At 49.8% G+C, this 24,794-nt stretch overlaps 1 protein-coding gene and 1 long non-coding RNA gene across 4 annotated transcripts in view; both read right to left on the reverse strand.

Moving 5' to 3' along the window:
- Nucleotides 1-20,008, reverse strand: part of LOC113631662 (uncharacterized) — a 44,814-nt gene extending 24,806 nt beyond the window's left edge. The window contains exon 1 of the long non-coding RNA XR_003437479.1: nucleotides 17,604-20,008. This is a non-coding gene — a long non-coding RNA (uncharacterized LOC113631662). The remainder of the gene's footprint in view (nucleotides 1-17,603) is intronic.
- The window catches only part of GMDS (GDP-mannose 4,6-dehydratase), a 485,716-nt gene that overhangs the window by 230,825 nt on the left and 230,097 nt on the right, over nucleotides 1-24,794 (reverse strand). The gene's annotated exons all lie outside the window — the stretch shown is intronic.

A 24,794-nucleotide genomic window follows, 5' to 3' on the forward strand; every position in this document is an offset into this window, starting at 1 on the left:
TGCTCTAAGGCCAGGGAGGCCCCAGGGCCCGTACAGCGGTTTCTGGGGGTTTCAGCCCAGGGGCTGCGAGTGCAGGAGTGTCGTCGGAGGGCAGTGCCTGGCCAAGCCTGCCTTCTATCTGCGCACAGAACTCCGGCCTCTGGAAAGAGGAGCTGTCTCTCCAGTCACTGCGTTGTTTTGCCTTTTTGAGAAGTCTGTTACTTAGCATGGATGGGGTTTTTGGCTCTAGACAAAATATTTATGCCGTATCTAGTATACCTTAAAGGAAGGAATTAACATTAACATGCAAAGTGTTGACAGGAGTTGACTTTTTGAAAAAAGCACGTATAGAAGAAAGGTGATTTAGCGAAGAAATCTTTCTCTTTGACTTGCCTGCTTTATGCTTAGAATGTTCACAAAAACTGTAGGCATTACATGTAATACATTCACTTGAAAACAGCATCTGACTTGAATACACTTGACTTCAGCCTTCCTGATCCACGTCGAAAATCGCAGCCTATCCAGGCTCAAAGGGGAACTGTACTCAGAATACGATGAGGGAACGTGCTCTACTTGTTAAAAAATAAAATAAAATAAAACCAGTATCAGCATTAAAAGTGGAAATCTTAGGAAAAAGCAATTTCTAAACACTCCAACATAGATGGAAAGCTGCTTGAATCATGTACCATGTACCTGTATTACTGATTAAATGACTTTTTATAAAAGAAGTGACTATGTATGTGGGGGACTTTTAACTAGTGCGACTTATCAAAATCACTCATCTAAAAAAAATTATATATAACCAAACCTCCTTTATGGTCCCAATTTTGCATCTTTAATGCTTATCTTCTGATGAGCATTAAAGAAATGTAAATTTTCAGGAATTCATTGGGAGGTGCCTTAAGGTTGCTAGAATGAGGCTGCCTTTCCCATCACGTGATTGTAGAGTGAGAATTTAGCTGCATTTTTTTCTGCGGGACAAAAACGGCACATGTTACGAAAAACTAAACAAAAGGCAGATCGCTAGTAGATGGCATGACTGCAGGAGACAAAGGTTCAGGAGGTCACCTGAGTTCCAGCTCCAGCTTTCACGCCCCAGCGCCAGCGAAGAAGCGGAGAGCGTCTGCACTGCTCCAGGAGCAGGGCTGCAGCCACCGCCATGCACAGGGCGCGGGGCCTGCAGCACGGGGCCTGGTGTGCTGTGCACAAGTGAGTGTCTGCGGCAGGTCTGCTGGAGCCTCCGCTCAGGGCCGTGAGCCCCTCCTTTCCAAAGAGGGATGGCTTCTGCCAACTACCCCACTGCCAAGCAACTCCTATGCCAGGAGGCTTTCTTTTCTTAGGCAATTAGATGTTTTCACATCAGAATGGGGTGCTCTCAATTTCGTGAACTTCTGACACATCCTCCGAGGCAAAGGGTGTGTGCTTGCAAAGCGTGTGTAAGTCAAAAAGGTATCGCTTCATGCTTCCACTGCACTGGGAGAGCTCCCGATTTCAAAGCGCCCTGTGGGGTGTCCTTCTGTGAAACGAACTTCAACTCCCGATGCTTTCGATGTCCTAATTTTTATAAATTACGTTGCTGTGATTTTTCTTCACTCTCACCCAAGACACAGTTTTAAGTCTATACAAATAATTCACATAGCCTAAAAGGAAAGATTTTTTTTGAAGTTTTCATTCAAATGTGAATAGACAGTGCTGTCAAGTGCCAACCGCCAGCTTCTTGATGAAAAAGGGCTGGCGAACTAGTGGGGCCCAAGCTCGCCGCTACCAGAGCTGGACGGGGACCACGGGCAGGACAGCTGTTCTCCATCTAATCCTCAGTGAGTCCCAGACAGCCTTTCTCCGGAAAGCAACCCCTTCATACCTGAGCATATCTGACACTGTGTGCGGGGCGGACCCTAGCCAGGCGGGGGCCCTCTGCCTCCCTTCCTGCTTGGGGCCCACAGCCAGCCCTGCCCCACGAGGAGAGCCTCGCAGCCTGCCCTCTTGCTTCCAGGCACAAGAAGACTTCGAGAGGAAAGAAACCTTCTGAATTAAACTGCTCATGTTTCAAAAAAATTCAAGGCGTGAGATGGTTTAGAAACGACCCAGTTCAGTCTCTGTGTGGACGCCATCACCTCCCTCCCCAAGGGGCTCAGCCACAGTCAGCGTCAGGGAGGGAAGGAGGCAGCGGATGGCCGCTGCCCGGGGCTCGAGCAGCAGCGGCGGCTGAGCGGGTGCGGGACGTGAGCAGGGGCTCTTTCCTCCCTGGGAGCCCCTCTCCTGGCTCTCCCCTGTCTGTGATGCTTACTGGTCACGCGGGTTCACAGCAGCCGGGGAGCAGGGCCCCCAGGAGCCCTGAGGGAGAAGGCATCCTTGAGACGGGCGGACGGGGAAGTGGGCACAACGGCCTCACCCAAGCAGAGCAGAGCGGCTGCCCTCCACCTCCTGGGGCCGCTGCACGTGGGACCCCCTGCCGGGCCCCGGGCCCTGCGGGTCCCAAGGTCAGGTGCTCCTCGAGGACAGCCTGGAGCAGCGTGCCAGCCTGGGAGCTCTGGGGATCCGGAACGATACCATAACCAGAAGCTGCATTTTCCTCTCAGTGACAACACACACGCAGGTCAAGGGCGTGAATGTACCCTTCATCCCTCAGTTGAAGTTCGTTTAGAATCTGACCACGTTAGGTCAGTTAAGTACACGGGGTACGCCCCGTTGATATGGACAGGCAGTTCGCGCATCAGCAGGCCTTTGTCCTCTGTGGGCCCCATTCTCTCTTTTTCACTACACATCTGGGAAGGGCCTGATCCAGAGAGCAGCCAGGAGGCGGGCCGCACCCCAGGAGCTGGGCTGGAGGGATGGGGTGCGAAGCTGGGGCCCGGGCCAGCCACCCTGCCCCCACCTGCCCCCCACCTGCCCATTCACTCTGAGGCCCAGCTCCCTGCCCTGTGCATGGGGCAGGACAACAGTGTCCTCCCTCCTCATCCGGAGGGTGCTGGCTTGTCTGTTCCTTCAGTAAACGTGGACCAGGCGTAAACACGCGCTGGTGCCACGCCAGGTCCGAGGGGCCAGTGACAATCACTCACGAGCCTGGAAGAAAGACGGCGGCCCCTACTCAAGGTAGATGAAGTATAGGACACAAGGCAGCCTGCAAACGGATTCTCAGACCGGGGATGGGGGCAGCCTCGTGGAGCTGCGTGGAAGGTGAGGATGTTGGAAGCGTTGCATCGCGCCAGCCGCCCTCTGAATAACTCACGCTGCCCGTGATGGGCCAGGAGGTGGGTCGGGGCCGGGGGTTTAGGAGTGAGCGGGGCCTCAGAGCACAGAGCAGGAGGAAGATGAGCACAGATCACGCAGCAGGCGGACCGCAACCGAGACAGACGCCACGAAGGAAGGGACAGACGGAGATGACGGCCGTCAAGGTGCCTTGTCAGCTATCACAACCTTCATCCATGCCGGTCTCTGCTGAGAAGACTGAAGCGGAGGTCGGGGAATAAACCAGGAGGCTTCCTTTGCCCCCCGCCCCATCCATCCAGGCTGTGGAGCTGGTGAGACATCTACCGGAAAGAACACGTACAGTGTCGGATTCAAATGTTACCGGTGCTACTGCTTTTCTGAATGCTTTGATCTAATATTTATGAACTAGTATACTTAACAATATCTAACTTCGTCCCTAAGAGGAAATTTAAAACCATGGTTCCCGTGAATCAGGGTTACGTGGAGAGAGAGAAAGGGAGCAGTGGCTGCAATTCTCCATGCGGCAAAGAGGGGTAAAGGTGACCTGAGAGGTCTGTATAGAACTGGCTCCGCCGGAGAGAGAAAACCTTCACTAAGAAAGCCCAGTACGAAGGCTGCAAGGAAGCAAGAGGAAAACCCCTTGGGCCATTCCAGGAAATGATGGAAAAAAGCAGAAGTTTTACTAAGTTTACTGTAAAAAAATATTAAGTTTCAAAGCCAAAGAACAACCTCCTAAGGCTGCAGAAGAACGTCAGCTCAGACTGTTTTGTAAACATGACGTCATCTTAATAGAAGACACATTGGCGGGGCTCTGGCAGCAAAGACGCTGGCCGAAGAGAACACCGTCACCTGTGACGGGATGCCACAGGCTCCCACACCGTCTGGGCTAACGTTTAAGGTGTGAGCCACTTGCTTTCCACACGGGACGGGGGGCTTTGGGAGGGGGGACCCCCACCCCCGGGCAGGCGGTTCCCAAGCAGATGCGGTGGGTACCCGCTCACCCGAGCCAGGCGATGCCTGCACCACACGTGGCTTTACAAGCAACACTGCCGGCCGCCTTAGACGCGACACAGCAGAGACCCCCCTGCCCATCTTTTTATAACTAGGCCCTTGAATTTAAGAGCTAAGCATTACTGTCGTTAAAAATACGTTCAGAAGGAACCCACGCTGGTAAGTGGGTTCAGAGACTTAAAGATAGTTTATGCTGAAGTATCCTACACAGATAGAAAGGACACACGTTATAAGCCCATGGATAAATGTGCTTTCAGAAACTAATCATGAAGTTTTATGATCACCTTTTACCAAGCTTTAAAATAACGTGACAATATGGGACAACAGTGGAAAGACAAAACCGTAGCCAAGGGGGCTAACAGCTCTGGCCGGAGGACACAGGATACGTCGCTGACTTCTGGTTTTCATTTCCACGTCTAATCAAAGCAGACAATTTCTAAGTGAACCTTCGAGTCTAAAATGTTATACATTGAAAACAGAGGCTGCCTAACTTGCAAACAGTGCTTCTGGTTGCCATCACTCCCAGAGCGTTTCAGACAACTCGCTCACGCCAAGCTGCTGAACTAATAATGTGCTCCTCCTATCCGGGGGAGACGGGCCATGCTGTGGCTTTTTCTTCCTTCCTTGGCCATTTCCCCAACACGGTTAACTAGCAAGGAATCAAAATCAGAGCGCGGCCGAGGGCAAGCAGGCCCTGGGAGCTGACACAGTTTCCAGGTGAGCTGGAGGCCCCTGGGCCTCAGCTCCCAGCTCCGGCCCCAGGCCCAGGGGGCGGGCAGGCCTGGAGCCCACCCACTGCCCAGCACCTGGGCTGCAGCACCTGGGCTGCAGACAGCCTGTGTTAAATAAGGTACACTGTGGAACAGAATTCTGATTTTTGACCACGGCAAGTTCTTAGTGCATCTATTCTGAATTTTAATAGTGTTAATACCTGGGCTCGGTAATGAGATGTCCTTGCTGGCACTGGTGGTGTGACTGTAATGGTGCATATGCTCCCACCTCGCAAAACTACACAGGGTTTGTTACATTAGCTGTTTGCCTCAATACAATTAGAAATACAGAAGGAAAAATACATAATGAATGAGATTATTCTAGGAGCCAGGCTACCTAATTTGGGGAATTGCAGTAACTCTTTCAGATCAGTTGAAGATCATAGATTACTGTTTCCAAAAACTACGTCATCCAAACAGAAAGCGTTGCTGCATCTTCCCCAAACACTCTGTGTACCGGGAGAACCTGTGTTCTTCCCTCGGGGGGGGCATCTTCAACAAACACTCTGTGTACCGGGAGAGTCTGTGCTCTTCCCTCAGGGGGGGGCATCGTCCCCAAACACTTTGTGTACCGGGAGAACCTGTGCTCTTCCCTCGGGGGGGGCATCTTCCCCAAACACTTTGTGTACCGGGAGAATCTGTGCTCTTCCCTCGGGGGGGGCATTTTCAGATAGTAGTTTTTGAAGGGCTGTCAAGAAACGTGCTGTGGCCTCTGGTATGTGTGGCAACCACATATTAAGTGTCCCTGAAAAGACATATGCCCGCCCCCTTCTATTCCATCATCACCACATACCACGTGCTTGTCACTTAGACACTGCAGAAACCAAAGGAAGCACACCATTCTCACCCTCAAGGAATTCGAATCTGCCTAGATGGACAGACACACAAACAAATAAGTAACAAATCACTGCCACAGAGGCTTAGACAGGAGAAGGCCTACTGTGGGCAGGAAGACTACCGCCCAAAGGTAAAAGGGTACATACAGCTTTATACAAAGGTGAAAATACTCCAAATTGGAACATAAAAGAACAGCCTATGGACTGGAAGATCTGGAGGGAGGCTCCTTTACGATGTCCCGCGCTGTGTCGTATACAATTGCCAAGTGACTCAGAGTTCCAGAAGCTACGATTAGTCTGCATGCTGAGTGTTGAGGATGTGAGAGTATTTAAGATGGCCAAAAGGGAAGGTTTATTTCTCCAAATTTCCTGACTCTTAAAACCCAGTTTTCACTCTACAGGCACTGACTGGGGCCTTTCAACCTTGCGCAGAGCTAGTGAAATTTACATGCAGGACCAGAAGCAATGGTAAACATGAAAGTTCCTCACGGACTAATAAGCAAGAAAGCACGAAATGGCAGTCCTTCCGAAAATGTCAATTATCTGGACCAATGGAAATGTCAGTTTGCAGTAAACTATTTTTTCCCAGATAACTGACTAAAATAAGCCAAGGGTCCTTGAGGAAAGCCTTAGAAAACCAAGTATCATGCAGCTAGAGACATAATAACCCCAAATGATCTACCAGCCCCCAATAACCTCAACAGAAATTCAGGGCTTGATCATCGGGAAAATAGTTGAAATTGTTATTTCTGAGAAATTGCACAGGTATGTTTAAAAAAAGTCTATTTAAATTGCTACTTCAGCCACAATAATCAGATTATAGAATAAAAATACTAAGAAGCCATATATGACCACTTATAATGTGTCTATTAAAAATTCATTAGATTAAAAAATATCTTTACAATTGGATATGGTTGTATATTTAAATACCTGGGTCAAATAACAGATATAAAAACATGCAGATCATTTCAGTTGAAATCACAACGTTTCTCTGGAATTTGTTTAACATATATGCCATTTCATTATTTAAGTTCATAGGAAACAAGATGTTCAGTCCAGAAAGTAAACATCAATAGGGTAATGTGAGAAAATCCAGCATTCTGGGAAAAGCTGAACTTTCCATTGATAAAAACTTAATGTTAACATAAAGATATGCTATAAAACCAGCAAGGTCTCCTCATCACAAAGGGCCTCATTTCTTCCTGTGAAAGTATTTATTAGAGACTGTACGGCCATCGGGAGGGTCACTGTTTTGTTTATGAAGTTCTAAATAGCTAATTTTCAGATATTCAGTAAGGAAAGCGAACACATTACCACAGGAAAGAACATTAATTATTATTAGTCTTTGATGCTGTCTTTTTTTCCAACTTCAGAATCAAATTTCTACAGTGGTTAATATTAAGTTTAAAGTCATACAAAAACATGGCCACGATGCATGGTTTTACCTTACAAGCTACACTCCTTGTTTTCTGTTTCCAATGCACTATTTTGTTTGTACACATGGAGAACTGGTTCATGCCACACGTTCCCTCTCATGCAGATTTGCTCAGTGGGGATTTAATCTAGCACCCTTTTCTGTACGGTTCCATGGAGTTGTGCAGGAACGAAGGGAGGGCTGGGAGCAACTTCTAACCCAAAAGCCCCTTCCGGCGAGTCCAGCTCTCTGTGAGCACAAACATCTCGGACGTGCTTATCCCCCAGTTTCTTTGGTCTAAAACATTTACAAGGGCAGTGCGAACCAGGCACTGATGTCACTACAATTTTTTTTTTTAACATTGAAAGCACCTTTACTCGTTCCATTTTCTTTTGTCTTCCTCAATTAAAATACAGCTTCTGAGCTATTGCATTTCCCTTCCATTTAAAGCCTGTACACACAGAGCCTGACACGGAGAGAATGTGCTCCTTGTTGGAAAGCTTGTTCTGTTTCCTCCAAACCAGATAAAGTCCACTCAGATGTGCTGACGGGCACCTCCCCCTTCCGTGCCCTCCCAACCTCGGATGCCTTTCCCGTCCTCCTCCAGCGTGTTCTTGGGTGGGCAGAAACCTGGGGAGACGCAGCCACCAGGCAGCTCCCTGCTCTCCTGAAGCACATCTGGGCTTTCTATCAGGCCTTTAATTAATCCTCAGTGAAAGCCACGCCATGGCGTTCTGGCCGGGCAGCCTCCAGGCTCCAGTTCTGGACAGGCCTTGATTTATTGAGACTGGGTCTCCCCCAGCTTTGATTTATGTCAGCTTTGGGGAGGAGGGCACGCTCAGAACAGAAGAGCGCTGTTGAGTGTAGAACACGTGACATGAGGACAGGACCTCCAGACTTCCGAGGGCCGCAGGACAAACGGTGCAGAAGAGAACAGCCTCTGAGAAAGCCGTTTTCAAAAAATCTAAGATTCAAATAACATGAAGTTGTACAAAACGAAACAATCTTCGATGAGAGAAAAGGGCTCCTGAAACAGCTGGCTGCTGGCGGCAGCGCAGGGAGCCCAGGCCTTATCTCTGGGAAGAGGGGGACTCCCCGCAGGCTGCCTTGGCTGGGGAGCCAGCCGGCCTGGCCCTCCCTCGCTCCCACCTGCGGGAGAAGCCCCGGGATGACACCCCTGGTCAGCTTTTGGCTGATGGAGGAAGGGCAGATTTCCCACGCTGATTTTTTTCAGGCAGACAGAGTAAGTCAAAGAAGGCGTAGTCATCTGATGAAACAAAGACAAAGGAGTCAGCAATTTTAACGAATAAATTTGTATCTGTCCTGGGAAGGCCTCTCCTGGCTAAGGCCTCGACACTCTGCTGTGGGCACGGCCCACACACCAGGACGGTGACCCAACTGCCAAATAAGGGTGTGCAGATGCCAGCCACGGCCCCGGGTGGAGCCTCTGACTGCTGGGGGCTCTGCTCCCTCCCTGGAGGGTGACAGCCCCGGAGCTCGTCCTGGCCCATGTCACACGGAATGGGCAGCTAACAAAGGAAAGTGTCAGAAACCCATCAGAGGCAAATCTACGCTCCCCAAGGGGGACGACGGTAGGAAACCGGGTTGGAAGCAGAGGAAAGGGGACAAGGGCACGAGAGGTTAGCAGGCCCGCAGGTGCCCCGCCCTCAGCGTCTGGGGCGGCGTCTCCACGCTCCCCGGGCAAGTTGCTTGGCCAAACTGCGCACCGTTGCTTCATCGGCCAAACGGGGATGAGACGCTTATTCTGCAGGGCTGCAGTCCAGCTCTCCCCACGTCTTACCTGGGCCCCCCGGTGCTGAAGACGCAGGTGCGGCGCTGCCGGACACGGGACGCAGGAGGACAGGAGCTCACCTGCGCACCTGCCCACAGCACCGGCACACGGCTCTGGGTGTGAGTGGTGGGAAGGGCCCGCCGGGGTGTCTGGGCGCCCGAGGGCAGGAGCGGGAACCCTGCGTCTGCGCATGCGCCTCCGCCACCCTCACCGGGCATGGAAAGCACGCATCGCCTTGTCCCCCCTGCACGCCTGGAGATGCTGCTCCCGGAGACACAGCGCTCTTCACTCGGAACCCCTGGTGACTGACACTGCAACAATGGGTGCGCACAGCCACAGCGCTGGGGCTGGACTCGGGGTGAAGCTGATGGACAGCGCTGTGCGGCGAGCAGCACGCGTGGGAGGAGGGTCCTCTGGGTGCCCGAGTGCTGGGAAGTCCGCGAATCCCTCAGAGTCCTAGGTACGATTTAGGCCAAACCAGAACCCAAACTGCTGTCAGTTAAACAGCCAGAGATGCCTTTGTTTTGTCATTGAAGCCTATTCTAATTTTTACGACTTTAAAAAAGAAATCTAAAGTCAAAGTTATCTGAATACACCTGTTCACTGCTCTTGGAATCTAAGCCTTCACATCTCTATGATATTCTAGTTTCTCGGAGATTCTGGGGAAGCTGGGGATTGTGGAGTCCAGCTGAGCAATGCTGCACATCCTCCAGGCCCACAAGCTGCAGCCGCCGGGGATGCGCGTCCCGGGTGTACACAACCCGGGTGCACACGTCCTGGCTGTACACACCCCAGGTATACACGTCCCGGGTGTACACCACCCGCGTGAGCACATCCCAGGTGTACATGTCCTGGGTGTACATGACCCGGGTACACACGTCCCAGGTGCACATGTCCCAGGTGGGCATGAGCCAGTGTACATGTCCTGGCTGTACACGACATGGGTATACACATCCTGGGTGTACACGTCCCAGGTATACACGTCCCAGCTGTGCACAACCTGGGTGTACACGACCTGGGTATATACGTCCCGGGTGTAGACGTCCTGGGTATACACATCCCAGGTGTACACGACCCAGGTGTAGACGTCCTGGGTGTACATGACCCGGGTATACACATCCTGGGTGTGCACGTCCCAGGGTTCCTGCCCCCTACCCCCCCCCACCAGTGCTGGGGAGCAGGGGACTCGGCCCTCCGGCAGCCGCCTCCTAATCTCAGCAGGCCCGTGGCCTCCGGGGGTCCAAGGCTCCCTGAAGTGTGGCCACAAGGCCCCTGTCACTCGTCACCCGTGTGCCCAGCCCCACGCGGGCGGGGACCAGCAAGCACCTGAGGTGGGGCTCACGCATACTCACTGCGGCCACACCTGGGGGAGCAGGCAGGGCGGAGCGCAGCGACCCTCGGCCTGAACCAGACATGGGGGCTTGGACGCACAGAAAAGCTGTCAGGAGCCCTCCCTGCCCCCATCACTTATGAGCAGGAAGATGAGGCTGGGTTGCTCCATCCGCGGGTCTGGGCCACGAGCCCACCCAGCAGCATCTCCTGGTGTGCACGTGGTTTCTCTCGGGTTTGACCATGGGCTTCTGGGGAAGATGCTGCACGCAACTGCATTAACTTTAACTGCCCCCCCCCCAAGCACCCAGACGACCTAAAGCTCCATATGACTGGGGGTTGTGGGGAGATGGCAAGCCAAGGGCCACACAGTCCCACATACCAGTTTTCCAAAGCTGAATTTTAGGAGAATTTAACAAAGAAACAAATCTGGCAAAAGCGATATATTGTGACCTATGAATAGACAGAACTTTCTCAAAACTTTTAAAAGTTTTAAGAAACCAAAAACTGTGGATAAACAACAAGGTCCTACTGTATAGCACAGGGAACTATATTCGATATCCTGTGATAAACCATAACAGAAAAGAATATGAAAAAGAATATATATATGTATAACTGAGTCACTTTGCTGTACAGCAGAAATTAACACAACATTGTAAATCAACTATACTTCAATAAACTAAACTTAAAAAGAAAGAAATCAAAGACTGAATACATACTTTGGGCCATATAGTGGTGAAATAAGGGAAGTAAAACAAACTCTCCTAGGAATGGTCTACCTTAAAGGGGGCTTTTAACTGAACCAGAAGAACACTTTTCTTACAGGACGTGGAGTCTTTATTTTCCCAGATGAACAGGCCAGTCATCTCACAGAGCAAATGTCCACGACTTGCTCCCGTGTACAAAGCAGGGCAGTCACAGGACGAACGTGAAAGCCACCCTCCCCCGTGAGCCAGCGTGGCCTTGGGGGGGGGGTGTACACTTACAAAAACACAAACAAAATTTTAAATCAACATGGAGTTATAAATAATATGTTGTATGCCTGTATATTAGAGACACCACCCATCAATAAGAGGACAATACCGTTTTTTATACATTCCTTTTCTTATATTTTTCACTTACAAGTTCCATCTAAGGTTTCTCTTCGCCAAGTAGTTGATGAGTTGACCAGTTTTGTTCTGATTTTCTTCTGGTAAAAAATATTTATTGGAATGAAAAGTTTTCTGTGAGATACATGTAATTTGAGTTATGACATCAACTTCAATAAAGACTGTGTCATTCTGATATCACCACCCAGCTGACACGACTACCCAGAAAGCAGCAAGGGTCCTGGAAGGGGAACCTTCTGTTCAGCCGCGTCTCCTGCTTCCTGACCCGCTGCTTCGGGTCACCACTCTGACGCTCCCATAAGCACCTGGCAAAGCATGAGGTGTCTGCCCCTCAGTTCTGAGGCTGCAGGAGGGGCCACGGAGAAGGTGGGCTTTGCGGTGGCTATTTGCTCACACGTGGTTGGGCGTGCACTGGAATGAGCTGCAGTATCCTGCCTCTTCATATTTTTAAATAACTAAAATTGAGAGCGGAAATCCCAGAATCAGGAGTCTTGGGGTAAAATCCCAGATTTGCCCCCAGACTCCTGGCTGACCCTAAAGGCAAGCCATTTTCGCCCCAGGGGAGTTAAAACATCCACATCTCTGTAATTAGGAAAACTATACCAACTTCTTCCAAAAAAAGGTTTGAGATCCTTACCGAAAAAGATGCTGTGTAAATGGAAAGAATGACATGGACTCACTGAAAACCTAGGATGTTAGTCACACCAGTAAAGCTACAAGTGTTTGATGTACGTGTACTGCTGCCCCTGAGAACAAAGAGAGCACACCATGAGCTTACGACGTTCCTTTTAAACAGACGTTTGGAGCTTGTAACTAGCAAAGTTTGGCAGTCCTCAAAACCATACAGAAAGGTGCAGCTAAAACGTTCTCCAACGTTAAATGGATCCTTACTGTGAAGTTAAAGCACTTGTAAAGTAAAGTAAGTTAGCCCAGAATTCCACCTGACAACTGGGATTCCTCCTCCCTCTGAATTACCTGTCTGAAAGAACAGAGTCACAGTGAATCTGTCTGGCCTAAATCAAAGACCCAAAGATATATGCTCCTTTCTTACAGTTAATCCTGTGTCAACAACTACATCCTTTCTAAGGTCCTTTAGGTAAAAAACTCCGGGATTCTCTGGATTGCGAAAGGATCTGCTCTAAGGCTTGAGCTGCCTTCCTTGTTACCGGCGCCCTTGGTGTCACGGCCATTCTTGCGTGGCTGCTGCCCCCAAGAAGGTTGAAGTCATGCACTTGTGGCCTTGCCGGTGCTGGGAAAAGACTGGAGAGAGAATCCTGTGCCTGCCCCCTCTTGCAGCAGGGACAGCCTGGCCGTGGCCCCATCTGCTCCTCAGTGGGACAAGGACAGGCCACCGACTGTCAAGTCACACGATTACTACAGAGAAAAAGTACAAACTGCTCATCCCAAACGACGGCCTTATACGAGCATCCAGGTTTTCTTTTCTCATGGATGCCCTTCTTCAGGATTCCACACACGTAAGAGCTGGTTTTAAAATATGAAGCTCTGCGTGAGAAGGCAGACTCTAAACCCACGAATCTACAGAGTCCCGGTGCAGCGCTCACCACGGCAGGTTAGCTAGCTCGAGGTGTGACCTGAATGTGGCCAATCTGTAAAGTGTGAGGTATATACCGGGTTGTGAAGACTCAGTACAGAAGAAGATAAAGAGTGTAAAATGTCTTGATAACATTGTGTAGTTTTAACACACTTAAATGGTATTTTGGATATAATGGGTTAGATAAACTATTAAAATTAATTTCACCTGTTTCTTTTTACTTTCTCAAATGTGGCTGCTAGAAAATTTTAAATTATATAAGATTAAATGGCTTGCACGTGTGGCTTGAATTATTATTATTATCCAATTATTTCTATTGGAGAGTCACACTCTATATCATCTCTTACCCTGGTATGGAAACAGAAATAAATGTTAGCTTAAATTAGTCTAGACTAACTCAGGAAAATTGAAAAAAAAAAAAAAGATGACATTGGGCTGTATAAATTATTTGCTTCATTTAGGGATTTCACAATGTCAAAACACCAAAGCATACTCTGCACCATTAAAAACAATATGAATTTTATACTAGATGGTAATTAGACTTTTATGGAAAAAGTGCTTATTCTCAGATTCTGAACCTTACAGCGCATACGGCTCTAGCCCCTCACTGTGAGGATGAGAAAGGCAAGACTTGGAGTGATAGAGTGAGTGTTTCAGGCTCCACAGTTCGAGGTAGCAGCACAAGGCTGAGGACGCAAGACCGGGCGGCGGGGCTGCTCTTGACAGCACACGACCCTTCTGAGTCAGGCCACACAGGCCGAGAAAACGCCAGGGAGAGACCCACAAGATTTCACGCTCCATTTAGAGATAAGTTCCACACGCACCTATTTTATTTTACTAAAACAGCTCATGAGGTTACTGCCCTCTATGAAATATGATAGAATATTTCTCAGAATAATTGAGTTTTAGCTTTAAAAAAATTGCTATGGAAAAATTGGTACTGTGTTTTTAAGAAAAATCACTGATAACTCTGAAGAAAGGGCAACTGATTAATTTTACCATAAAAAAGCTCACTACAGGGGCTTCCCTGGTGGCGCAGTGGTTGAGAGTCCGCCTGCCTATGCAGGGGATGCGGGTTTGTGCCCCGGTCCGGGAGGATCCCACATGCTGCGGAGCGGCTGGGCCCGTGAGCCATGGCCGCTGAGCCTGCGTGCCCGGAGCCTGTGCTCCGCAATGGGACAGGCCACAGCAGTGAGAGGCCCGCGTACCGCAAAAAAAAAAAAAAAAAGCTCACTACATGAACCAGTACCTAGAATTGTTCCACATTTATGACTGTCGTGGTGACTGATCCCTGTGTGAAGATGCTCTGCCTTATTTATTCATCCCAGTGACAGAAGCACCTCCTTCAAGGTGGTCCAGTGCACGACGTGTTCCCTGAGCCTGGGCTCTGCAGGTGGGTACAGTGAAGGTCTAGTTCATGTCTAACACAGAGAAAACAGCAGTGCACATCACATATTTGATCTGGGTAATAGACGGGCCGTCCAAGAGTAACGTTTCTAAAAGTCATAAGCTTTCCCTACATACAGATTTGACTAACCAGAGCTGGGAAGCCGTCTCCAGGGACATGCTAATGTCTCCCAAGGAAAGCCCATCAGAAAGTTCAGCTGCCCTGTCTTTGGACCATTAACACTGTATGTGGAGTGAGGCTGCATCCCTGAACACCGACCGTGGAAAAGTAATTCTTCTCAAATGAAAACTGGCATGTTAAGTGTACCCTCTGGGTTCGGGGCATGTTTCCCATCCCCAAATAAAATTTTAAGCACAAAGAGACAGAAATGCTCTCTCCTGCTGCTAACTGTTTTATTTAGTCATCTGTCAAATAAGGGAAAATGGCAAAAAAAAAAACCCAAACCTTTATATTTTCATTTCCTTGTGCCTGTTCTTTCCACCATTTAAAAAAAAACCGTGGAGCTCGTCAAAAGAACAAGCCATCGTCAGGAGAGGGACACGCCTTCCCCGTCGCACTGGCTCATTTTCCAGGGAACGGAGTTACCGCAGACAAAGGACGATGCCGCACATGTACAGTAACAGCAGTAACCACTCTGACTCGCGACATAAAGTGACCCATTAAAAGATTTAAATGTTCCTCATTAACTTTTATCGGCCTCAATTTTTAACTTTTCTCCTCCTCTTGAAATTAAAAATGAGCATTCCCTCCACCTGTGTGCCCCTTCAGGCGGCGCATTCAGGCTCAGCGAGGTCTGGGGCAAACACCACAAACAACGAACTCCCTGGGCGGAGTTTCCTTGAATGTCTCCAAACCCTTCCTAAAAAGTCCTAAGTCTGAGGCTACATGGTTTAAACTGAGGGGAAGGATCAGAGATTTCACAGTCCTATTCTTCCAGGGTTTATCACTCCTAATCACTAAAAAGAAGCAACGAAAATTGAGTCCTTTCTACGTGCTAGGCATTATGTTAAGCACTTTAAATTTATCTCATGTAGTAAAATTTGTGAAAAGTAGTGCCCACCCCTTAATAAACATGATACCCACAAAGAAAGAGAAAAAGATGCCCTGAGGGTGTTCCTCTCTCCACAGCTTGTGTATCTGAGCTGCACACTGTGATGCTGGCGGGGGTGGGAGGGGGGCAGAGCGAGGGATGAACAAAACCTTTTGATTTGTTTCTAGAAACAATGATGTTATGTTAAAAAGTAGCATTTCAGAAAATGAAAAGTGCGTGCACATTTGGTCAGAACATTTTCGAAATATAGGAATGTTACAAAAAAAATATAGAATTTCACCTCCATGTGCACATTCACCTGTGGAAATATATTCGATGCCAGGTGATCTCTGCCTGCACTGAAAGAAATCACCTTTAATAAGCAGATTTACCTTCTCTCCTGTCACACAAAATAGGAACTGAGTAGAGAGACTCCTTCAGTTATAAAACTTACTGTTATTATTTATCGTTAATTTGATTATTGTTGCTACATGATCCTTTTTGAAAACTGGTTAATATATATCCTATAGCTCATATGTAGATATGAACAAAAAACGGAATATTTTTCAGCCACAAAAGGAAGGAAATCTTTCCATTTGCAGCGACGTGGATGGACTTGAAGGGCATTATCCTAAGTGAATAAATCAGACAAAGAAAGACAAATACTGTCTGACCTCACTCCTATGAGAGAAACCTACGAAATACAGCAAGCAGAAAACGGAGCTCATCAAAACAGAGCACAGGTTGGTGGCTGCCGGTGTGGGGGAGGAGTCGTAGTAAAAGGCGAGCGACGGGGGAGAAGGGCGTCAAAAGGCACAACCGTCCAGTTCCGGGGATGTGACGCACCGCAGGGTGACTACAGTTAACAGCACTGTGTTGCATACTTGAAAGCTGCTAAGAGTAGAGCTTAAAAGTTCTCATCATAAGAAAAAAAATTGTAACTATACAAGGTGACAGGTGTTACCTAGACTTATCGTGGTGATCATTTTGCAAGATATACAAGTATCAAATCTTTATGCTGTACATCTGAAACTAATGCAATGTTACACGCCAACCAGATCTCAATGGAAAAAAAAACTATTGTTAGCTGACCCTAATTTAAGAAAACTTGTATTGCTGCAAACATGTCGATTCCATCCACAGTCACCTCAGGTGGCTGGCAGGCAAACTTGGTAGCCCACTATCTACAAGAAATTGTAGAAGCAAGTTTTCCTCCTCAAAGAACACAATGGTGTAATTCTTTTTAAAAGACTATATTTCAGTTACAGAGAAAACTACTACTACTATGTCAAAAATGACAATAACATGCCTTTGGTCACCTTGCAAACTTTAGACTTGAAAGCAGCCTCTAGTGCAACTTTCCCATCACCCCAGCTGAGTTCCGAGGCCACCAGTGTAGCAGCAGCGCTCAGAGACTGCAGGGCCGGCTGGCTACAGCGCGCACGCGGCTGCTCAGGGACAGGAGCCCCAGCCAGCTGGTTCCGCTGAGGGACGCCCCGTTTCTTTATAAAATCCGGAAAAGCAGGGACGGGCGAACACAGAAGTGCAGGTACGGCAAGACGGAGAGCTCACAGGAGATTCACGTGAGTACAAGCACGGCTCCGCATGGTGTCCCATCGACACCAACACGGGGTGGCAGGGAGCACGAGAGAGGGCAAACGACACAGGAGGTGCAGGCCGAGATCCGCACGGTCGCCTGACGGCCGCGAGCTGCCAGCAGCTCTTCACAGGCAGTGCTACAGGGTGAGAAGCCAATCGCACGCGATCTGTGTTGGACTGAGCACCCACGAGCTGCCATCAAACAAAACCGGGAGCCTGTTAAGCCAAGGCTGAAGAGGCCACACACGCTCTGCACCCCGACTGCTCGCTGTCTACTTCACACCACTGTCACGACCACACGAAGCCCACGTGGGGCAGCACCGGACACAGGTCCTGGGAGGGGGTGAGACCGCGCCGGACGCGGGTCAGGGGCCGGGCGGGCCAAGAGCCTCGTGCCCGGGGCCAGTGCAGAGCCAGGCCCCCTGCGACACCACGTGGGGCGGGCAGGTACCCCCTGCAGCGTCCCCTCCCACCTTCGACCAGAGAGAGAGTCTTTGCGAGTGAAAACCTGGCCCTACGAGCCCCTTCCCTTGCAGAGCAGAACGGCCACAGGCCAGGGCTCACCGTAAGTCCGCGGCCTTCTCTTCTTCCCAGCCAGGGCACAGGCCACGGGGGTGGCCACTGCTGCTGCCGCCGTGGGTCACGGGAGACGCAAGGGCCGCAGCGTGGACTCCAGGCCGTGAGGAGAGAGGAGCCCCTGCAGGCCCCCGTCACTTGCGGCTGAGTGTGGCTCCTAAGTGACAGGGAAGCACCCGGGGGACCGTCTCCGCGTGAATGGCTAAGGCGTCACGCAGCTCTCTCGCTGGCTACGTGATCTGCTGGAAGCCACAGCGGAAAGACCACGGGGGCCTGCAGCCGTGTTGAGACTGAACTGTTTCAAGTCAGTGAACGTCTCTGAGGAATGAAGGGCTTCACCTGCCAGAGGAAGGGGCTGCATCAGTTGCTTCTAAACTAGATGCACCAACGAGGCTGCTCTGGTCTGAGTCCATCCCGTTTCGGTGCCCCTGCGTCAGGTGCTCTGAAGGCTCCGTGCGTTGCAAGCAAGGGTGAGCGTGGAGGCCAGACGCGGAGGATGCGTGCGTGTGCGTGCGTGTGCAGGCGGCCCAGCCAGCCCGGTGAAGGCCCCTGCAGGGGCCAGGTGAGGTTCAGCCCCCGACCCGACGGGCGCAGGCGCGGCAGCCTCAGGTGGGACAGGACCTCGAGTGCCGCACTCCAGTCACCAGCCTTGGCTCCGCAGTGGAGACGCTGCTGCTGGCCGTAAGGAGAAGGACGATGGTCTCTGTGCTTCAGAGGCGGCTGGCCGGCAGCAGAGCCGACATGGGAGCCCGTCCAAGCCGGCACAAGGCAGGCTCTCAGCCCTCGGGTGCTGGTCAGAGACAAACTGAGCTATTCTCTCTCCAAGGCTTATTTTGGAGGAAGAAGGATAATAGCGTCTATCTCACGAGACTGCTGTGAAAGTCAGCTTGTAAAAAGTGTCAAGTAGTTTATACGTTCAGTACTCAGTAAGGTCTTAAACTTGGAAATAAAGGCTAAACATATATTTGAATGAACAGCATTTCAGATTCAGAGAAAGGTCTTTTCTTTAAAACAACAACTGACACATAGAGCAGGTTAAAAATAAAGGGCCGTCCAGGAGATTCTGGTTTCCCAGTTATTCCCACACAGGCTGGCCGCTCCTCCAACCCACTACGGAGATGGGAAATGAGCTGCAGACACCGTCCTTTCACCTGCTGAACGCGAGCTCACGTGATTATCATGGTTTCCTTGAATGGCAGCCCTTCCCAATCAGATCAGGAGGCTTTAGCTACTGCAGGAAGGAGGGGAGGCCGGCAGCCACCTCTTGGCGGGAGAAGGCGGTTCACGCGTGCCCAGCGCAGTCAAGCGCCAGCCGGGACCCTGGAGGCTCCCGCTGCTGCAAGAGGCCTTGGGGCGCAGAGCCAGGGCTTCCCACTCCAGATGCTGGTGACCCATCAGAGACGCTCTCGGCGGGGGTTTAGATCCCCGCCACCTGAGAGAAGGGGAAGGGCGGGGCCCAGAGGAGGAGGGAGGGAAGGAGGGGAGGGCCAGAGCCCTGCAAGCCAGGAAGGACCCGACAGGAATGTCACCTAAGCCTCCGCAGCCTCTTCGAGCCCACGAGCCTCCTGAGGTCCCACACCGGGACCTCGTTAGGGCTCATTTCAGCAGGTGACTCACTTGGCTCAGCCGTTCGCTGATGCTTTGGTTTCCCAGAGCCTCAGGCAGACAGTTCACGACAATGAGGCTTTCAGCCGCCGCTGACAGCAGGCGGTGGAATTCAAGCCACCTAGGTCCTTTCTTCCAACTTCTCACTTCAGGTTTTTTGAAGATAAGGATCAAATGAAATGATTTCTGTTAAACCTGTATTTCCTGTACAGAGTTGATACCTTCTCCAAATTACATGATTGTACAACTACTAAACTAATACTCACTGCAGCGGAAGTCTCCGCTCAGAACATGGAGCTATAGCCTTTTAACTCGGGGTCCTCAGATATTGCAGCTTCTTCCTAACCCAATTCCTCGGAACTGGGCTCCATCTCACAGGGCAGGGGAGGCCCTAAAGCCAGCGGCACAAATGCTGGTTTATCCCTAATTCCTGGTGAGGGTCAACGCTGGAGGCCAGTGAAAACAATAGCTGTCACATCTCACAAGAAGGACTAAATGTACCAAGAAGCCGCCCTGAAACGCAGTGCGGGTCACAGTCAGGGGCCTGGCTGGAACCTGCCGTTGGAAGGCCAGGGCACCTCCCTTCAAAGCCAGCCTTTTTCCTGTAAAAAATGCAAATAGTAATTCCTGCTCTCCTAACCGTGGGCTGACATCTGTCAGGAGAATCAAATCCAAAGATGTAAGTGATAAAGCACTACACAAACACAAGAGGATAACCTTCAGAGCTTTAAAAAAAAAAAGGTCCAGTGAAAGCGCTTTGTATTTTGTTTGCAAACTTGAAATAGTAAGGGGAATAAGACACATCTCATATTTTCTATAAATTCGTTTTCATAAATTTTATAAAGAGCTGATCACATAGGGAGATTCCACTCATTTCAAGTATTTATGGGGCATCTGTTCTGTATCAGGCAGGTTGCGAGGCACAATTAGAAGAGGAACAAAATCCAGTCGTGCCTTCAAGCAGCTGAGAGGGACAGACACAAGATAACCAACCACATCCTTTCCTATGTTTGTGGAGGAGTGATTTTATTCTCCGAGATTTCAGATCTTAGATTCTGCAGGAAGTAATGAACAATGATTTAAGCTCGACCATTTTCTTTAGAATATGAGAAGATACAGCAAAAGTGATCTCAAATATTTTACATAGCTCACAGATAGCAGGAGACTGCAGAGTAATTTCGTCTCTTTCTTTAGGATCTTTACTAATAATTTCCAAATGAGGCTTCCGTCAACAGCGCAGACTGTTTCACAGATGGTTTCTCAGTTTTGCCTTCAGATAATTCTGCTTCTGTAAAACTTCACCTGTGAATTATTTGGGTTTCGTGGAAGCCCCATCCATGATCTTCTTTGCTAAAATGAGAGGGGATCTTCACTCAACAGCCCCCAGGTTCATCCACTCGGGCATATTGAGATTGCAGGCAGAACACAACCATGGCCTCTAGAACGACTCGAAAGGCTACGTGGGAAAACCCTTTGGAAATTTGGTCCCAAGAGATGGTGGCTTTTGAAGATTCTTTACAATAAGGCATCAAGAACATGGAACAAAGTCAATATCCTGTTTTGAAGCTATTTAGTCAAGGTGTCAAACACCTCATTCCTGCACAGTATCTATTCCAAACAAGAGCCCAGAGCATTGCCTTCTCCTGCAAATCATCACTAAGCGTAGGTGACGTCATACTTTGAGAGGCAATTACATCCATATCACATGAGGAGTCTTGTCACTACAATTAAAGAGCCAGTTTTCATTGTGGGAGGAAGCAGACAGGAAGCGGGCGCCAGCAGGGACAGGAGGGAGGGCGGAGGGGCAGAGAAAGGACAGGGCCAGGCAGTGAGGAGGGGACGGCAGCCGAGGGACCCTTGCCAGGCACTTGAGACAAGAGTGAATGAGTCCCACCATTTACACGGTTATGTTCAGGAACTGACCCGTGACTTTCTTGGGTACGAGTGGTTGCTTGGTGGCCTGCAGGGTATGCTGACACAGAATCGGGGAGGGGGGTGACCTGGAGGGGGGGCCAGGATGCTGCTCATTGCAGCTAACTGCTGCCCCTGAAAAGGTGAGTGGCGTCTACACACCAGGCGCTGTGTCTTCTGAGGGGGCAGCCCACCACCCTACACTCGCTTCTTCCTCTCTCCACACAGACACACACACACACCTTTGCCAAGAACCACTTTTCTAATTTAAAGTCAGATGCTCAATTCTACCTTTTTAAAACACACGGAAAATCTGATCTCACAATGCACCCACCTCCATGTTTCTAACTTATCTGTGGATGAAAACTTGAGGCATATCCATCCTAGAAGCTTCATTTGTTAACACAACGAAGTAAACAGGGCCTGCAGTTTATAGGGTGTGGGGCATGGCTGCTCCCGTGGTGTCATCCCCAACCCGTGAAGACCTGGCCATGGAAATATGGCAACTACGACTTCCTGCACGTCTGCTGGGTGGGGTCTGACTGGAGAACGGGATCAGGTACCGTTGACTCTTAGAGATGCAAACCCAAGAGGAAATCAAACTCCTCTCCTGAGTGTGAAGAAGAGATGTCCCAACAAGCAAGCTTCCCCTTACACAGAATCTCAGGAAGTTTAAATGCATCCTTTCCTTCCAGATCTGTGTGAATTAATACCAGGTGCAAAATGCCAGCAGCAGCCTGCACGAGGAGGAGAGGGGGCCTGAGACACAGCAGTCACCTCCCCAGCTCTGTCACCAGGCTCCCGTCCCCGCCAGAGGCCCCCTGCTCCCCCCAGATCTCTGTCACCTGCTGAGACCAAAGCTGTCCTGAAGGTCAACTCACTTGGCGGCCAAGGAACAGGGAGGGTGGGCGGTTCCCAGCTCATTTCCCCAAACACACCCTGTGCATCTGGGCCTCATGCATCCAGCCAGTGGGAGGGGTTCAGGGAGAGCCGACAGCCAGCTCAGTGGCTCTGAACTGCCAGATACTCCTCCTGCCCTGGGACCACAAGTGGCAGAAAGAGAAAAGGACAGAAGGTAATTTTCTGTCTCTCCGGGAAACAGAAAGTCACCCGGATCCCACTGTTGCCCTCACTTCAGCCTAAGTCAGGGGTATGGCTCGGGCATCAGGCCCGGGCCGGGGACCAGGCGGCCTTCACCTCCGTGGTCACCTTGGCTTTGAGCAATCACGTCCCCTCAGCTCCCTCGTCTGTAAGAGGAGGACGGACTCACCCTGTCTGGGGGCTTGTGCACATTATAGAAGACGATGAAGTTTCTGGCATGTAATACATGCCTAACATTTGGCAATTATTCTTTTTTTTTTTTTTTTTTTTTTTTCGATACGCGGGCCTCTCACCGTTGCGGCCTCTCCCGTTGCGGAGCACAGGCTCCGGACGCGCAGGCCCAGCGGCCACGGCTCACGGGCCCAGCCGCTCCACGGCACGTGGGATCCTCCCGGACCGGGGCACAAACCCGCATCCCCTGCATGGCAGGCAGACTCTCAATCACTGTGCCACCAGGGAAGCCCGGCAATTATTCTTATTTTTATTTCTGAAAGTAGCTTTTTATTACTAATCTGGGCTCCCTGACCAAAAAGAAAACAATTAAAGGAATATATTAAAATTCAGATGAACCTCAAAACTTCTCCCCTGATAATGTGAAAGTCCCCGGATTGCCTCTAGGCCAGGTTTCTCTTCGGGAGCATCTGTCCTGTCAGCCGTGGGCAGCAGAACCTCATGATATGTTTAAATGGCTTTTTGCAGAGTCCTGGAAAGAGCTCAGACTCGGGTCTCTTGATTACCTGTGTATCCCAAGAGCAAAGGACCATCCCGTAGGTGGAAAAGCTTAAGGACTCTTGTGGCCTAGCCCTTAACAATAACTTATCTCTCAATCTTTTCTGGCTAATTCTATCAAGGTGCAACCACAGTGGGACCTCTTTAGCCAAACGGCTACTGTTCATTTTATTTAAGCTCAGGGCACCATTTCCCAACTGCGCACTGCTAGACGTTAATGCCCACTTTTCACTAGAAGGGGGGCAAGGTAAGATGTGTTTGGAAAACCCTCTACTACTCCCAGCAGGCCTAGTGCAGGCTCACATATGCTAAGTTCTGAGAAGGTGGTCTTATAGGAAAGAAATCTGCTGACCTTTACGCAGTATAGCACTGTCTTGTCAGGAGGGTTTGGCTTTGGGCAGGGTCATTTGTAGCAGCTAGAACCACGGCCATGGGAGATAGTCCACAGAGGTGCTGAAGGAACAATGTTCCAGGCACTGCTGGCGCACTGCTGCTGCGATGCTGCTGCAATGCTGCTGCACTGCTGGTGCAATGCTAGTGCACTGCTGCTGCAATGCTGCTGCAATGCTAGTGCAATGCTGCTGCAATGCTGCTGCACTGCCGGTGCACTGCTGCTACGATGCTGCTACGATGCTGCTGCACTGCTGGTGCACTGCTCCTGCAATGCTGCTACGATGCTGCTGCACTGCTGGTGCAATGCTGCTGCAATGCTGGTGCAATGCTAGTGCACTGCTGCTGCAATGCTGCTGCACTGCTGGTGTACTGCTGGTGCACTGCTGCTGCAATGCTGGTGCACTGCTCCTGCAATGCTGCTACGATGCTGCTGCACTGCTGGTGCAATGCTGCTGCAATGCTAGTGCACTGCTGCTGCAATGCTGCTGCACTGCTGGTGTACTGCTGGTGCACTGCTGCTGCAATGCTGGTGCAATGCTGGTGCAATGCTGCTACGATGCTGGTGCACTACTGCTGCACTGCTCCTGCAATGCTGGCTGCCTGAGCTCACCCGACGTGGCACACAGCGCCGCGTGCTCTCATGAATACGAGCTGATGCTCCGAGTTCATGATGGGAGTCAGGCGTAAGAACAGGTTGCGGTCAGGGCACAGAAATATTTAAGAAGATGAAGATATTTTAAAAGTTTGGATTGTCAACGGACCTTATCCCATAAGAAATGCATATTTTTGAAAACCTGTGTTTGTGTAAATTGTGTATTTATAGCCCCGAGCCATTAGCACTACAGCAATTTTTAAATAGTCATTTTTTTCTCAAAACACAACAATAACTGCAGATGTTAATTACAGCACCTGGGTGGTGGGTATATGTCTGTTCACTGTAAAATTAATGCAACAATTCTGCATCTTTAACAATGTTTCTAATAAAATAATATAAAAGATGTAACTGCACATGACTTGTTTATTCTAAAGCGCCATGTAATTTAATATAGTTTTTATATTCTTCATTTCAAGTTGAAATACCTCTTACCCACTCAAATAATTTTTAAATCATTTTGATCTAGGAAACAAGACTAAGAACAGAAGTTAGTGAATCTGAATCAGCAACAGGAAATGGGTTTGTATAAATTGTTGGAAAAATGTTTACAAGGAAGAGATAGATTCTCATCAGGGATGTATAGCACATTAATGCTGATTTTTAACAGGATGGCTATTATGCCCTTTTCACAGATGGATAAATTGATGTATAAAACCTTGTTAAGGGCTTCCCTGGTGGCACAGTGGTTGGGAGTCCGCCTGCCGATGCAGGGGACACGGGTTCGTGCCCCGGTCCGGGAAGATCCCACGTGCCGCGGAGCGGCTGGGCCCGTGAGCCATGGCTGC

The sequence above is a fragment of the Aethalodelphis obliquidens genome, unplaced genomic scaffold, assembly GCF_003676395.1.
Source record: "Aethalodelphis obliquidens isolate GAN/ISIS:26980383/991018 unplaced genomic scaffold, ASM367639v1 scaffold34, whole genome shotgun sequence".
Lineage (NCBI taxonomy): Eukaryota > Metazoa > Chordata > Mammalia > Artiodactyla > Delphinidae > Aethalodelphis > Aethalodelphis obliquidens.